Source organism: Eleutherodactylus coqui, chromosome 2, assembly GCF_035609145.1.
Source record: "Eleutherodactylus coqui strain aEleCoq1 chromosome 2, aEleCoq1.hap1, whole genome shotgun sequence".
Classification (NCBI taxonomy): Eukaryota; Metazoa; Chordata; class Amphibia; order Anura; family Eleutherodactylidae; genus Eleutherodactylus; species Eleutherodactylus coqui.
The window spans coordinates 118,077,565-118,094,481 of NC_089838.1; positions in this window are offsets into that span (position 1 = coordinate 118,077,565).

Below are 16,917 nucleotides of genomic sequence, written 5' to 3' on the forward strand. Positions count from 1 at the left end.
TAATTTTCTGGCACTCAGTCACGGTGGCATTGCTTTTTGTCCTCCGTTGAGTGTTCAGCAGTTACCTCTACTTTGTATTAGTGGAGCCAACTTGATTAAGCCTGCCTGCACACAGGCAGGTAGGATTCCACATGTGGAATCCCACAGGGAAATTAGGCCTTGGCAGTAGCGGCGTCCACACGTACCTGCTTTCTCTTTACTTCATCTGTACTGCAGATGGTCTGCACGGCGAGCAGTCAGACGTGTGCAGTATAGATTTTTTTGAACTCCTGCTTTTCCCACGTTCTCGCCTAGCGATGATGCGGAATCCACAGCCTATCCGCAATGTCATTGTGGAAGGGCCGCAGATCGGACTTTGATGAAAGCCGTCTCTGCAGAATCCACGCAAAAATAGAACATGCTGCAATTGATTCCCGCTTGTGTAGAGAAAAAAGCGTTTTCCAATAGCATGTTATGGGTGGAATTTGCTGTGGAATCCAGAGGCAGATGCCCGCTCCGGATTTCGCAATGCAAATCTGCCTGTGTGCAGGCGGCCATAAGGGCCTTTTTCAGAGTTTGTATGGGAATAGCATATTATGTTGCTCTTTGTATACAGTATTTTTCTTCTTTTTTACGAGATGGCGACTATTTAAGGCCTGGTGGTAACTGTCATCTTTTGGCCTCTGTATTTCGGAGAACTTTCTGTGTTTTCCTTATACACCACACTGTCCTGGACATTGCTGATAAGGTTCCAGAACGGTTCTGGGGAGGTTGGTGTTTTGATATATTAATTTGTACCTTAGCTCATTATTTTAGAGTTTATAAATAAAGCTTAAGTATTAATGGAGACCTTCCAATTGATTTCTGATTTCTCCATTAAGGCTTCCTCCTGCCTTTCTGTCTTCCCTTGTTTTAGTGTAATGTAATATGGAGTATGAATAATGTCATCTAAAAGGCACAATTTCCATTCATCCTTTAATAAACCATCTCTGCCTTTATGTTTGGAGAGACGGTATGTTAATATATACAGTAGACAAAGCTATCCCTTGCTGAGCATCTTCTGGAATTTTGCACTCTTCTGTTGAAGTGATGTGGACTTTATGCCTGTCTATGAGAACATGAGGAATTTGGCAAGTAGTTGACTAGCAGAATATGATGCCACGATGCAAAGTGCTAACCAACATTAGAAATAGCTTTTAGATGGTTTGCTTATTTGGTTATGCATAAAATATCAAGTTACATAAACCTACTTTAATTGTTGGCTAACTGTATAAGCTGTCAAAATTGCAACCAGAGATAAATTATTCTGCTTTTAAACCGGTTACAGTATTTCCCCAGAATCGGTAACGCATTCTACAACAGCAGTAATAAAGGCACAGCACTGCCTCCTGAATAAGCCTTATATAAGCCCAGTATTTCTTTCTTCTGCCGTAGAACACAATAACCTATGGCAATCCATACAAAGAGACAGCCTGCACTTCTGTCCCATCAGGCCTTTTATTTTGTCTTCCTGCTGGTCAGTAAATGCTTACTTCTTTTGCTTATTCATATTCCTAATGTGTTTCATGTTTATAGGTCATTAACTAAGACATTATTGTGATATAGATAGTAATGATACGTTGAAACTGTTGTGTGTTTCCTCCCCAGTGAGGACCTACTGTTGTCTTTTTTTTGTACATAATGTTCTTTAATCTTTGTCCCTGCTTCAGGTCCGTGCATCACTTTGCAGAGCGATGTTTTGCATGCACCTCAAGCTGTAAATGGTTAAAATAAAACTGTAATCTACTGGAATGGCCAAAAGATAATTTATTAATGATGTATTAAATTGTACAATCTATTGATCAAAATAAATTCAATACTTATGCAGTGAGCCGCCACTGTGGTAATTGCTAACTCATAATGCAAAAATGTGGGCAACTCTAAAAGAAGACAAAATGAGAACTGAAACCTCTACATGCCATTACATATTTGGTATGAGGGTCCAAACCGTATGTATAAGAAACTTTATTAAGCCTTTCCAATCCACTGTCTGACGTCTAAAGACATTCTGATTGAAGGCTGTACAGCTCCAATGTCGGAAGATGTCCGGCAGGGTATTCTTACTGTATATTACTGGCTGCTCTGTTGTTGGGGGACTCTTCAGCATGTCCCATACCATAGTACTGGCTCTAGCCAGCAGATGGCGCTATTGTATAATGGCAGAAAGAGAAAAACCCCTAGGTAACCCTGATTCCAAAATTGGATTGCAAAGGGTTAATAACCAGGTAAGTGCAGCAGGGAGATGGAAGCTCTGAAATAAGGTTGTTGGACCGGTTTACAAATTTGCGTTTGTCAAATTAAAATTGGGAAACAAGACAGAGTGGGACGTAAATATCTGTCAGACCAGAAATGGGTGACTAATAGCTGGTGAGATAACATCAAAAATGGAAGGAATTTGGCATGTTCAAAAGGTAGGGCCAAATATGGAGTATTTACATAAGACTGAAGCCAAGGAAGGTCTTCTAAATGACTACTGAAGGAAGCTCAAGACAAGTGTCCGATTCTGGTTATTGGCGAAGACCTGTATTATGTATGGTTGTCCAGAAAACTTATATGTCCCTTCTGTTTGAAACTCAAAGTTTAACGAACATCAGCTTTTAGGCACAATAGCAGAAAAAGGTGAAGTTAAACCTAGATTATCTTTAGAAAAGGTAGAGGAAAGTAACCACTCTTTGTACTACATTCCCCTTTAATTTGAGACCACACAATCTGTCCCTTGATGATACTGTATTTGGGTATCAAAGCAAATGTTTAAAACAGCCTTCCAGTATCAAGACAAAATTCTGCCCTGTAACAGGAGGAGGAAGGTGTTATACTACCTACAGTTCTTTTTCTCTTTTGCCCTATACAAGATGCAGTGGTTCTGGCTCCCATTTTCAGATGTCCAAAGTGGTCAATGTCTAAATATGTATTGCAGGGTGTCGCTGCTCTTTGATAGGCCACTGCTGATCATGTGAGGAGCTCTGGCTGATCAGGAAGCAGGTATACCATTGCACTTTCAGGATTAAGTGGTCTGAAGATCGTGTCTGACATTTTAGATTGGCGAAAACGGGACCTGATGATTGGAGGGAAACCAAAGAAGAACTGCAAGTAATATCCACCTGTCCACTCCGGTCCTGGGTAGGAATTTTTTCACTAAACTGGAAGGTTCTTTTAAGTGTGATATAAGGCTGTAAACATCCTAATGGGTAAGGCTTCAAGAAAACAGAGACTTATTGGTAATTTATTCTTATTGGTTACTGGTCATCCATAGACCAGAAGGAGGCTTCCCGAATAAAGAGCACTGTACAATGGCAGCTTATCTCTGCAAATAAAATTGCTTAGAACGGTTGTTGCAGTCTCTACTGAACACTCGTAGAGTTCAGCACATTGTGTCCTTGGACCCATTAACATAATTGTTTAGCTATGAGTGAAATCAAGTATTTACAGATGACGAGACATTCCACAGATACTTTATCTAGTAACTGAGCACAGTAGCTATAATGCTGTCTTAAAGGACCATTCCGTTCTCTGACATTTAAGGCACATCCACAGGATAGATGGAGGTGAAATCTCTGGTGATGGAGTCAGGATGTCCCAATCATCTCCTCCTCCTTTCACTGCTACATCCAGGCTGCTTGAGATGGTTAGGTTTTACAGTCAAACACTTGACTAGACTGATTCACGCTGTTTCCGTAACTCTCATAGAAGTGAGTGGGACTTACATAAACAGCACAGCAAGCTATGATGTTTCTGTATCTAACAAGTTACAGAAACAGTATAATTCACTGTACTAAGCTGTTTACATAACACTTATTCACTTCTATGGGAATTATGGAAAGAGCATAGTATATGGTGTTCAGTTGTCTCTGTAGAACCTAACCACCACTTGGAGTCCAGTTGGAGGAGGTCCGTGTTATGGGGGGCAGGGGTCAACTTGAAAATACCCTTTTTAAGTGAAATAAGAATTTAACCGCTTAACAACCCTATGACGTACATGTACATGCATGTCATGCCGGGGAGTGGGGTTGGAATATGGAGTAGGCTAAGGACTCAAGCACACCCTGTACCCAGTTAGTGCCTGCTGTCTGAAACAAATTACAGCTATCCATAACTGCAGCAATCAGAGCTAGCTTTGATCGCAACCATTTAACCCTTAGATGCCGTACTCCATGCTGACCGTGGCATCTAAGTCATTTTCCGTGGAGATCCTCCATCAGCCTGTTGCCACAGGGCATAATGGTCTAACACATATTCTACAACCTTGTCCCATAGTGGGACTAAAAAAAATTAAATTATAATAAAATTTTTAAAACCAAATATTGGGAATAAAAAAACTACCGTTTTTAACAATGAAAAAAACATGATTTTTTTTTCATGTCTGTAACAGTTTAAACCATTAAAATACTGTATCTCATTTGTCCTATGCAGTAAGCGGGGTAAAAACAAAAAATATATTGACACATTGCAATTTTTGGTCAACTAATATACCTTCAAAAAATGTGATCAGAAGTGATCAAAAAGACACATGTACCCCCAAATCGAACCAATAAAAACTCAATTCTTTCCTGAAATTAAAGGCCTAAAAATGCACCATCAGCGGAAAAATAAAGTTGATGACACAAAGTGCTCTTTTTATAAAGGTTTTCAATTTTTTTTTTGTTTATCATCAGACTGACCCAAATTATAAAGTGAACATTTCTCTTACACCACACTGTGAACGCCGTAAATACAACCTAAAAACAATAGCAGAATTGTGGGGTTTTCTGTTTTACCCCACTTTAAATTTTTTTACATTTTTTTTTTCAATGCATTAAATGGTACCATCAAAAACAACTTGCTCATCAAAAAATAAGCCCTCCATTGGCTATGTCAATGGAAAATTTTAAAATTTATGGTTCTTGAAAGATGGAGGAAAAATGATAATTAAAAAAAAAGGAAAAGAAAAAAAATCTGAAAAATACCCGGTCAGGAAGAGGTTAAAGACATTCTCTGCATTGAATAATTAGTATAAAACAGATGATTCTTCACGGTATAAAGTTAGTGTAGAATTTCCACCTCTTACAAACAGAACAAATGTTCACTCTTCTTCTTGATGTTGGTGAAATGTACTGGAGTAGAAAGAATTCTTCAGCTAATTTATTTCACTGCGTTTCCTGTTTGATGAAACAAATGTAAATTATTGATGACTGGTACTTCTCTAAATTAAGTACAAAAGTTCTCTATCTGCTGAATGTGGAAACTGTGTTACCAAATGAATGCAAATGAAGCTCTCTGCTATTTAATTATTTCAGTTATTCCAGACAAAAATGACATGGAGTAATGGCCACGGTTTTTAATCAGAAATTAGAATGAATTCTGCTAACTAGACCAAGAAGGAAAATACTGGAAAACGTGCAGAATTGCCCTGGTGTTCATTCCAATCTGCAATAAGTTAATATTGAAATGAAGTGCTTCCCAAACTTCTGTAGGCTTATCAACCCCAAACCAGCTAGAACCCCATTGTGGAACCCTAACCCATTCTCCAACCAGACAGGTCATCACCATAGTTATCATTCATAATGACATCTCCTGTGTGAGGGGCAGATTTGCCCAAATGTTTTATAGACATATGATCCACCTCTTTGTACAAGCCACGTACCCCAAAACATCCCCTAACCAGTGCCTCCAATGGAAGCAAACCACGTAGGCATTATGGCCCTGCCACTGATTTATTTCAGGACTACTTCCTGTAGTGCTCTGTATCTGTCTGCTATTGCAAAAATACAAGTTTCTCCCAAATTACTGCACAGATACACACAGCTGACATATAACTGTAATCAGTTTGCCTGTCACTTGTGTTGCTCTCAGTGAGGGGTCTAGCAAGACCCATTTAGGACAGGGAAGAGGGGAAACAGTCAGTTTACTTTTCCTTTGTGGCCCCATGATTTCTATGTACACCCTGCCCCTAACCTAATGACTGAATAGTGCACTTGACCCTTTCCTCACCCCTTTAGACCCCAAAATTACTTAATTAATAAAGACCTCAGATTCCTGCACCAAAAAGGTATTTAGACATTAGATTCCAAAATCGAATTTAGATATCAGACTTTAAACCCCAAAAACTGAATTACCCGAGACCTCGGAATGTATACAGATCCTTGGCCCTAATAGACAGCAATGCTAGCAGGCACAAACTAGAGGAGAGTGGATCCATGCTACTGCTACAGGTTGTGAGAAAACATCTTGGCCAGCCAGTGGAAAAACCGTCTTCTCTCACTGGCTTCCCACCCTCTCTGACGTCCCCACATGGCGCAGAAGCATGTTTAGTACAAACCAGCCACCACTCACAGTAGGATTTGCTATAAGTGTGCTCCTATGGAGCCTTTTTCTGTTGGAATAGAGCAATATGGGTTGGTAAGTAGCCACTTACAAACAAGCACACCCCTTTATGGTACATGCACACAAATGATATTCCGTCCGATTTTCATTTGATTGGGAGTATTCACATGGCCATTTTTTTTAACTTGGACAAGTAGTCCAAGTAAAAAAAAAGAAATCGCAGCATGTCCTATTCTTGTCCGATTTGTAAAGAAGAATAGCACATGTAAATGTGCGGCGTATCGCATATCGCACAGCACAACTGCACGTCTCTAAGGACGTACAGTTTACATACATTATTATGCATCTTGAAAATACTGCGCAGCCTACACTTATGCCGGCTGCACACGGGCAGATTTGCATTGTGGAATCCAGAGCGAGCAGCCGCCTCCAGATTCTGCAGCAAATACTGCGCACAACATGCTATTGAAAAACGCTTTTCCCCCCACACGAGCGAAAATCAATTGTGATTTTCCGCTCGCAGAAGAAAAATCACAACAAGTTATTTTTTGCGCGGATTCCGCGCGGACTGCTTCTATTGACGACTCGCCTTGCGGACTATCTGCGGTACAATGGGGAGAGAAAGAAAAGTACGTGCAGATGCTGCTGCTGCCAGGATTCCGCATGCGGGATCTGACCCACCCGTGTGCATGGGAGGGGGCCTTAGTTATTTGAACTTGAAAACTGGTAATCAACATTCATAGAGATGTCCGTGTGCTGTGCAACACCAAAAATTGAGCAAAAAATAGTCTTATATAGGAGTGGGCCGCTGTATAAGATAAAGCTATAAGAACGCTTAGCAAAGTGTTTGGTGTAATGAGCAAACAAATATACATAAATGAACACTGATAAAAACCCGTCTCTAAGGACGTACAGTTTACATACATTATTATTACGCATCTAGAAAATACCGTGCCGCCTACGCTCAGTCATGGAACTTCAAAACTGTTAATCAACATTAATACAGTACACTGCAATGGTTGTGATACGGCAACTCCTATCATATCTTACAAGCCAGAGACTTTTAGGACATGCTGCATTTTTTTCTCAATATTTGAAATGGATCCCGCAATATCTTTTCTTTAGAAGAGTCTTAAGAATTTTCTTGCAGAATCAAGGAACCTTGAAGAAATGAAAATTCTGCTACAAGTGATAATAAAGGTAAGAAAACAGAGCAGAGCCAGAATAGATCAATGGTTGGCTGGCAGCAAGGACACTATGGAGAAACCTTGCTGTTTCCTGGTAGGTAATCACTGTTAAAATCTGCAAACAAGTATCTTTATACTTTATAACTAGTATGAGGCATGTAGCTTTTATCACAAAGGATCTTAACTGGGTCTAAGGTTAGTGGTGTTCTGTCTTCACACACAAAAATCCCACTACTTACTGTAGGATGCTCCATAAAGGTAAAAGTTCCCTGGTGCAAGCACCGAGTCACGACTGATTCCTAGGTAGACTGTTTTTGCAGGGTGGTTTGCCATTGCCTTCCCCAGTCAACTTTTACCCCCCAGCAAGCTACAGACCTTGGAAGGATGGAAGACTGAGTTAAACTTGAGCCGGCTGCCTGAACCTTGCGGGGATTGAACCCGCAACCTTCAGGTCATGAGCGAGAGCTTAGAACTGCATTTCTGCTGCCCTAACACTCTACGCCACACCTATTTACATCTGAGACATTTGTGGCCTATGAACAGTACTTGCCCTAAAAGGCTAAGAGGTGGGAGCTCCTGAGGTGCAACCCCTGCCCAACAGGAAATTGATGGCCGTCTGCTCCTTTGTTCTGCACTCTAGAAAACAGGAGATGAAGTAGCCGGAAAATCTCTATTAGGGCAGACTCACCCGAGCGTAATTTAATGGCGTACTATGTGTGAAAGACTGTACTATAGAAAGTACATTGATTTTCATTAATCCATTCACATTTGCGCATGTTCAATGCATATAATATGCGTGTAAAAAAAGAATGCAGTATGTGCTATTTTTTTGCGTATTATGTACGATAGAGCCCTATTGTTCTCTATGGCCATGTAATAAACGTTGTACATACGTAATTACATTGTGCATGTGCAGCATTTGTAAACAATGCTGCTAAGCAACAGAGAAAAACTGCACATGACAGCATGCGTGAGATACTCTGTCATACGCAGTCAAAAAACGCTGCCGTACGCGGCAACAGGCTGGCTCACACAGCGGTAAAACTCTGCTTTACACACACAACGTTTTACCACACACATTTGCGCCCAGCCATAGGGGTTAGGGAAACAGCTGAGCATCTAGCAACTCCCATAATCTGCAGTGGAGAGAGACACAAATATATGTGACCTCCTCTGCACACTCTCTACTCTCTCTCTGGAGTGATGTCCCTATCAGACATTTATGGTATATCTTGTGGATCTGCAATATATGCTTTAAATGGGGATACCACAGTAGAGGATCAATCTATATAAAATGAATGCGCTCAATTCACAGCAGAGAATGCTAGTGATGGTCTGGATTCGGCACAACGCAGTAACAGATTAGTCATTAAGTCCTAACAATAGAACACGTACATCTCCACATTTTGCCCTATATCAGTACCAGCCACTTAGTGCCCCCAGTCCTACAATAAGGCCTGCCTGATGGTTGGGTGCCACACAGAATGGTATTGACGTCTGCAGGTCATAAATTGTACACTCCTGTTCTATATAATGGTTTAATTTTCCATCTACTATATATGAATGGACCTATTGCACACAAACACGATAGATTCCTATTATATGGATCCATAAGAGAGTGCCTGTAGACTACCTTTTATGGGCGTTTCATTTTATCCAAACTAATATGTTGGTATTGCCTCCAGGTAAAAATACAGTGCTTTATGATTAGCTTTTCAATGAGCCAGAAAGTATAATTGCTGAAGGACAGTAAGAGCAACCCATGGTCTGTTGTACGTGGAAGTCATTGTATTACATGGTTGGCCATTCATTGATATGACAGGCATCAGTGGCATGGCTATAGGGGTTGCAGCTGCAACCAGGTCCAAAGGCTGATCCTGGTCTTCTGGACAGCACGGAAGGAACTTTCTTTACTCCTGTGCTGGCCGACAGCTTGATTTCTCTTCCCATCCATGGCAGTTACTGTACTGAGAAGAAAAAAGAATCATAGAATGGAAGGGACCTCCAGGGTCATCGAGTCCAACCCCCTGCTCAATGTGGGATTTACTAAATCATCCCAGACAGGTGTCTGTCTAGCTTGTCCAGAAGGGGAAGTCGTGCTGTGTGAGCCAACGTGGATAGAATAAAGCAAGTTCTTTATGTGCTGGATGACACTCTTAGGCCGGCTGCACCAAGCACACGATGTGATGCTTTGCCCGCCCCATTGAAAACAATAGGCGATATGAGGCCATGCCCAAAGATAGGACATGCTGCGACTTCTTTCATGTGTATGACCTCATTCAAAAAAATCTACAAATCTCGTACGAATATGAAACCCATTTTTTTGAATGGATGGACAAGGTGTACTTTTGTACCTGGCTTCTAATTCTACTCTTCACCTGCAGCTCTGGCTAGAGGTTCTGCTTTCAAGGACTGCTCTAACCTACACAACACCATAAGTGATTTCATATCACAGCATTTCCTAGACTCGACCACCTTACCAACCCAATGGGCCCGGGGTTCTTGAGAAAGATCTTAGCTTTATACATTGATCTGTTGGCACAGATTCACGTGAATGGCCTTCTGTTCGGATAGTTCCCTATCAGAAACGGTACCAAAGAGGGATGCCCCCTGTTCCCACTCTTGTACACTTTCATGATTGAAGAAATATTTCCACAAAAAAAAACCTTACTCGCGTTCTCTCAGAAATTTACATTTTACTAGAGCAGGTCACCTTGGGTTATCCTCATTATAGCAGATTATTGGAAAGGGAGTTATCTGTCGCAATTCCAGATTCTGATTGGGACAGAGCTTTAATGTTTACACACAAGCTACCATTGGTTTGTGCAGCGCAGGAGAAAAATTACAAGCTACTCACTAGGTGGTACAGATGTCCAGACCTCATTCATCACATTTATCCTGCAGTATCAGACTCCTTCTGGAGATGTGGCTCTGGGTTGGGAATTATGCTTTATGTCTGATAGGTGTGCCGTCACTTCAGAGCTTTTGGGACTTGGTCTTCCAGATATACGAACAAGTTACTCATAGCAAAGTAGCCGTGTCTCCTCAATTAGCCCTACTTTCCATTATCACGGGTTCCTTTGCCCAGATAAAGCAAGGCTTGCTTCATCACTTTCTGACAGCAGCATGAACCATGACTCCCTGCCACTGGTGGAGTCCCCACCCTCCAACTTTGTTGGAGTCTATCCAAGAACTGAACTCCTCAATGTGTATGGGGATAGAGGATTTGCCCAATTTAAACATTGTTTCATGGGCTATGTGGGCTCCTTCCAAGACTCCTCAAACTTCCAAAGCCTACTGGGGTGATTGGATAAAACAAATCACTGGGCAACTTCCATATATCCCCCACCCCGCTTCTTCTTATTCGTATTTTTTATTTATTTAATTAATTAAATATTACATTTTAATTTTTGTTCTCTTCCTTCCACTTCCCTACTCCTTTAATTCTCGCTCACTAGTCTTTTTTCTATACTTTCACCTGTATTCAATCTTTGTTATTACAACGTTATATTTTGTTGTTCCTGGTGCTTCACTAGGCACTAGGTAAAAAATTGTATGCATATACTGGGTGCCCTCTAACTATAAGGGCTTGTTCCCATACACCTCATTTTATGAAAACTCGCAGCAGACACAATTCTATCTATATACCTGAGGCTATATGCAGGACCTTACTTTCTCTATAGGACTCTATTGGATTTTGAACGTCTCTAAATGGCTCAGCTGTTTTAATCAGGGTAGTCAGTGGAGCGAATTTCAGTGTAATACTTAATAAGTTTGTAATTATATGTATCTATCTGTATTGTTATACTTGAAAATTTTAATATACAGATTAAACATAAAATGTCCAAGAAGCACAACATATTGTGTATTCTGGCTCCATGTGATGACTCTGGCTAATGGAGCATTTATAGAGTTTTTAAATATCTGTATATGGTATGATTACTGTACCAGACTCAGGTTATGAATTAGCATAAGATTATTCATAGTCAGTGCTACAATGTAATTAATGGGTGTGGGCAATGCTTCTAGCTGCACCACAAAACAGCAATCCTACAAAGATATTGTTTTCTAATTTATGGGCTACATAGACCTGCCAGCCTCTGCCAGTGAGACACGCAACACAGGAAATTTACTGAGGTTGATGCTTTTCTTAGAAATGATTTAGGGTTTTATTATTATTGTTTTATACAATGGAAAGAAGGAAACTTGGCATTGGGGATGTAACTAAAAATATTAATGGTGACTGTTTGCAATAAACTGGATGTTAGGTTGCAAATTAATCCCATACCATCTGTAGTTCTATCCCTTCTGTGATCTTTATTTGATCCATGTCCCCTCTTTGAGACAGGTTATGTTACGCTTGCTGCTAGCATGGTGTGTCTCCTCATTGTATTTCATATAGTGTTCAATATAATTAATGCTACATCTATTCTCTTCCTGAGCAGCCATTAACTTTTCTAGGAGCAAAGATGTCCAAATATCTCACTGCTGACACACTGTATTGTCTCAGCAAACTAATACTCACCTTCTAGTCTTCTAGATGGGATTTTCTACTCATTTTTTAAAGTATGTGCCATAACAGAGTTGTACCCGTAGAGTAGATTACATAGGGAGATAAGCACAGTAAGAATACAGGAATATCAATTATCAGTGATAAGATCTGTTCACATTACCGTCTTTTCTGTCAGGTTTGTAATCCGTATATCTGGATTTCTCTAAAGCATTTGATACCGTGCCGCATAATAGGTTGATATATAAAATGAGACAGCTTGGACTGGGCACAAACGTGTGTATCTGGGTAAAGAACTGGCTCGGAGATAGAAAGCAGAGGGTAGTAATAAATGGTTCATACTCTGATTGGGCCACCATTGCTAGTGGGGTGCCACAGGGTTCAGTAGTAGGCCACATTCTGTTCAATATATTTATCAACGACCTGATAAAGGGACGGCACAGTAAATTATCAATATTTAACATAGTAACATAGTTTGTAAGGCCTAATGAAGACAATCTAGTTCAGCCTATTAATCTTCCTATGTTGTTGATCCAGAGGAAGGCAAAAAAAACCCCAAGAGGCAGAAGCTAATTAGACCTTTTGGGGGAAAATTCCTTCCCGACTCCCTAATGGCAATCAGACTGTTCCCTGGATCAACCCCTAATAGTTCCTACCTGTCTGTATAGCTGGATTAACAATTAACCTAAGATTTATAACCTGTAATATCCTTCCTCTCCAGAAAGACATCAAGTTCCCTTTTAAACTCCTCTAAGGATTTTGCCATCACCACATCCTCAGGCAGACGATACAAAATTTACAAGACAATTAATACAACAGAGGACAAGGTACGGCTACAAAAGGACCTAGATAAGCTGGGGGCTTGGGTAGAAAAATGGCAAATGAAGTTCAGTATTGATAAATGTAAGGTTATGGACATGGGAAGGAAAAATGGATGCCACTAATATACACTAAATGGGGTACCGCTAGGGAAAAGTGATATAGAAAAAGACCTGTGGATACTGGTGGACTGTAGACTGAACTGGAGCAATCAATGGCAGTCAGCTGCTGCGAAAGCAAATAAACTCTTGGGGTGCATTAAAAGAGGTATAGGGGCGAGGGACGAGAACATTATTTTTCCACTATACAAGGCACTTGGAATACTGTGGTATTAGTGTAGTCCTGGTGGAGCCAAGATTGACAGGGGGGGCGACGCCTCCTGATGCTGATTGGATGCACAGCAGCCTTGTAAACAGGTCCTGGAAGGCCACTAAAAGTGCACGGAAAAGACATATAGCGGGGCCAAAGTGCAGGGAAAATACATACAGCGGGCCCTGTTGAGCCAAAAGACTAATAAAATGGCTTTTCCTTCTCCGCCGCCGGCACACCACAAGAGGCACCCCCACCCAATTTACGTTACACATACCGGACGCTGCAGGGAGGCGACAGGGCCGGGGGCCTTCCCACCAACCTGAGGCAGCTTTCCTGGCGGCGAAGTAGAAGCGCTGAGGGAGCAAGCTGTCAGCGGGGGACTGGGTGGCAGGGATCTGACAGTGCCGGCAGTGGAGCACAAGCGCTAAAGGCGCCAGTTGTCATTGGTGGAGCGGGGTCAACAGACCTGAGAGTCGCTCCGGAGGAGCAGAAGTGCTGATAGTGGCAGCTGTGAGCGGGGCAGCGGCCGACAGGGATCTGACTGTGCCGCTGGTGGAGCAGAAGCCCTGAGGAGCCAGATGTAAGCAGGGGAGTGGCGTCAATGGACCTGAGAGTCCCTCCGGAGGAGCAGAAGCTCTCAGAGCGGCAGTGGCCGACAGAGATCTGACAATGCTCCTGGTGGAGCAGAAGCCCTGGGGGCACCAGACGTCTGCGTGGGATTGGTGTCAACGGACCTGTGAATCCCTCCGAAGGAGGAGAAGCGCTCAGAGTGGCAGCTGTGAGTGGGGCAGCGGCCGACAGGGAGTTCAAATTTCTGGGGGACCTTAGGGTGAGGGTAAAATTACTTGTTAGGCTTACATTATTACTTTTTAATGCTGCCATGTTAAAATGGTAACATGGCAGCATTTATGCACACTCTGCTACTAGGACCTTCCAGCCTTGGCCCAATCAGGAGCTAGGGGTGTGACAGTGTCATCAAGGTACAATAACACCGAATACTGTATACAGTTCTGGACACCGGTGCTTGGGAAAGATGTTGCAGTGCTTGAGGAGGTTCAATGATGGGCAACTAAACTAATAAGCAGAATAAGAGGACTGGAATACCCAGAGAAGCTAACAAATTGGGATTATTTACCCTGGAAAAATACGGCTAAGGGGCGACCAAAAAACTATGTATAAATACATTAGTGGACAATACAAGGATCTCTCCCATGACCTGTTTATACCAAGGACTGTGACAGTAACAAGAGGGCATTCTCTACGTCTAGAGCAGGGGTGGGCAATTAATTTTCCCATGGGGCCACATGAGAAATTGGAATGGTTTTAGAGGGCCAGACCAACATACGAAGGCTCCATGCACATTGCCTTAATGGGGCCGTATTCCAGCCGCCCGATTTGCGGCCAGAATACGGCCGCCATTGAAAATGAATGGCGCTGTAATACGGCTCCTCCAACAGTGCAACAAATTGTCTGTGATTTAGTGCTCTTGCCCTGATGAAATTAACTATCTTTTGCAAATGCTTCTTTTTTCTCAGGACAAATTAGCGCTGCAGAGTCCACCAAACATTCTTTGACAAACTCCCCATCAGAGAATGGCTTACTGTTTCTTGCAATTTTGTAGGATACTACAAAGCAGGTCTTTACGGCTGCATCCCTGGATGAGTGAAGTTTTTTAAAAAATCCTTGCTGACTTTGCAGTTTTGCTAGCAAATCTTCAGATACCCGTGCCCGCTCTGCCTCCGTCAAGTTCTTGTATTTCTCTCCGTGTTTAGTCTCATAATGGCGATGCAAATTGTAATCTTTAAATACAGCTATCTGCTCTCCACAAACTAAACACACAGCTTTACCTTTGGTTTCAGTAAATAGATATTTAGAAGTCCATTCTTTGTTAAAAACTCGGCATTCTGCATCAATTTTTCTTTTTTTAATGTTAGCCGCCATATTTAAGGGTTAACAGCTAACCTCGGAAAATAGATTTTTTTAATACACAGTAGTATGCTCCTAGGAGAGGGCACAGAGAGCTGCCCCAAGAAGAGAGATTAAAAAGTGAATATTATTAGTATTATTATTCTAATTACAATGCAAAGGGAAAAGTCCTGACACTTACCAATGACGAGCGTGGAACAATTGTCCTGGCACTCCCCAAGGTCCGCAACGAGCATCCTGGCACTCAGAAGTTACAGTGGCATCACTTACTCAGCATCGGGAAGCAGTGAAACTACAAACTCCGAAGCCTTGTCCATTTTGTTAACTTATGTGCTGTTTAATAAAGTTATTCAAGCCTACATCATTGGTAGAGGTGCTTGAATAAGTAAGGCCTGAATAACTATTAGCACAGCACAGAAGTGAACAAAATGGACAAGGCTTCGGAGTGCATAGTTTCGCTGCTTCCCGTTGCTGACACCGGACTCGGGCCGGTCCGAGCTATTCAGCGGGCCGGATGTGGCCCGCGGGCCGTGCTTTGCCCAGGTCTGGTCTAGAGGAACAAAGGTTTCATCACCCACACAGAAGGAGGTTCTTTACTGTAAGAGCAGTGAGACTGTGGAACTCTCCGTCTGAGGACATGGTGATGGCAAAATCGATAGAGGAGTTTAAGAGGGGACTAGACATCTTTTTAGAGCACTACGATATTACAGGATATAGACATTAGCTGACCAGCATGGTTGTTGATTAAGGTCTTGGAGTTAGGTAGGAACTCAAACGTTGATCAAGGATTAATCTGACTGCCATATGGAGTTGAGAAGGAATTTTTTTCCTTCAAATTAGCTAATTTGGTTCGTTGGTTTTTTTTGCCTTTCTCTGGGCCAACAAGGGGGTTTTCAAACAGGCTGAACTAGATGGACATTGTCTTCATTCAGCCTAACATACTATGTTACTATGTTATTGATGGTTCATTTACCCATTAGCAAACAATCAGATCTGCCACACACATCATGGCTCCTGCCAAAATGGAAGCCATATTACCAGTGTGAAAAGAGACTTAGCAGAACCATCCACATTATCAAATGTTGACCCACAAGGTTAAGCAAATAAAACAAACATTAGACAGTTGACCACCCACTTGGATCCCTGTGCAGCATTTAGACTAGAGTGCCATAAAAAGGCATATTCATGGTCACTAACCAGTTTAAAGGGGTTTTCCAGGGAAATACTACCTGGAACCTAACCTCAGATAGGTCATCAACAAGTAATCGGTTGGGGTCCACCACTCAGGACCCTGGCCGATCAGCTGATCGAGCACCTGCTGTTAATGCCACTACACACAGGGTACGGAGCAGAAGCTGGTAACGTTAGGCGGGGCACTTATTAAATCAATGGGAGCTGCACCTGCACTTACAAGTGCCGGTCACCACACAGGAGATGGAGCAGCAGCTTCCTTTCCACAGCCTCTGGGTAGCAGCATTGACATTGGGCAACTGATCGGCCTGGGTCCAGAGTGGTGGACCTCATCTGATCAACTATTGATGACCTATCCTGTAGATATGACATTAATAGTATTTCCTTGAAAAACCATTTAAAATGATGTGTTAGGGTGCATTTACATTGCAAAGATGATCACTCAAAAAATGGCTTTTGAGCGATCATTTTGCATAGACTACTATTTGGTACTAATGCCTATTAGTACCAAGTAGTAGCATGTGAGCCACCAGGAGCTGTAGCCAGGAAACAGACCGCCCGCTGTTTGTTGATTACATTCTATTTGTTCTGCCAGCGGGGCTGACAGCTGAGAATAGCTTATACAATGTTATCAGCTATAATCAGCTCTCCCCG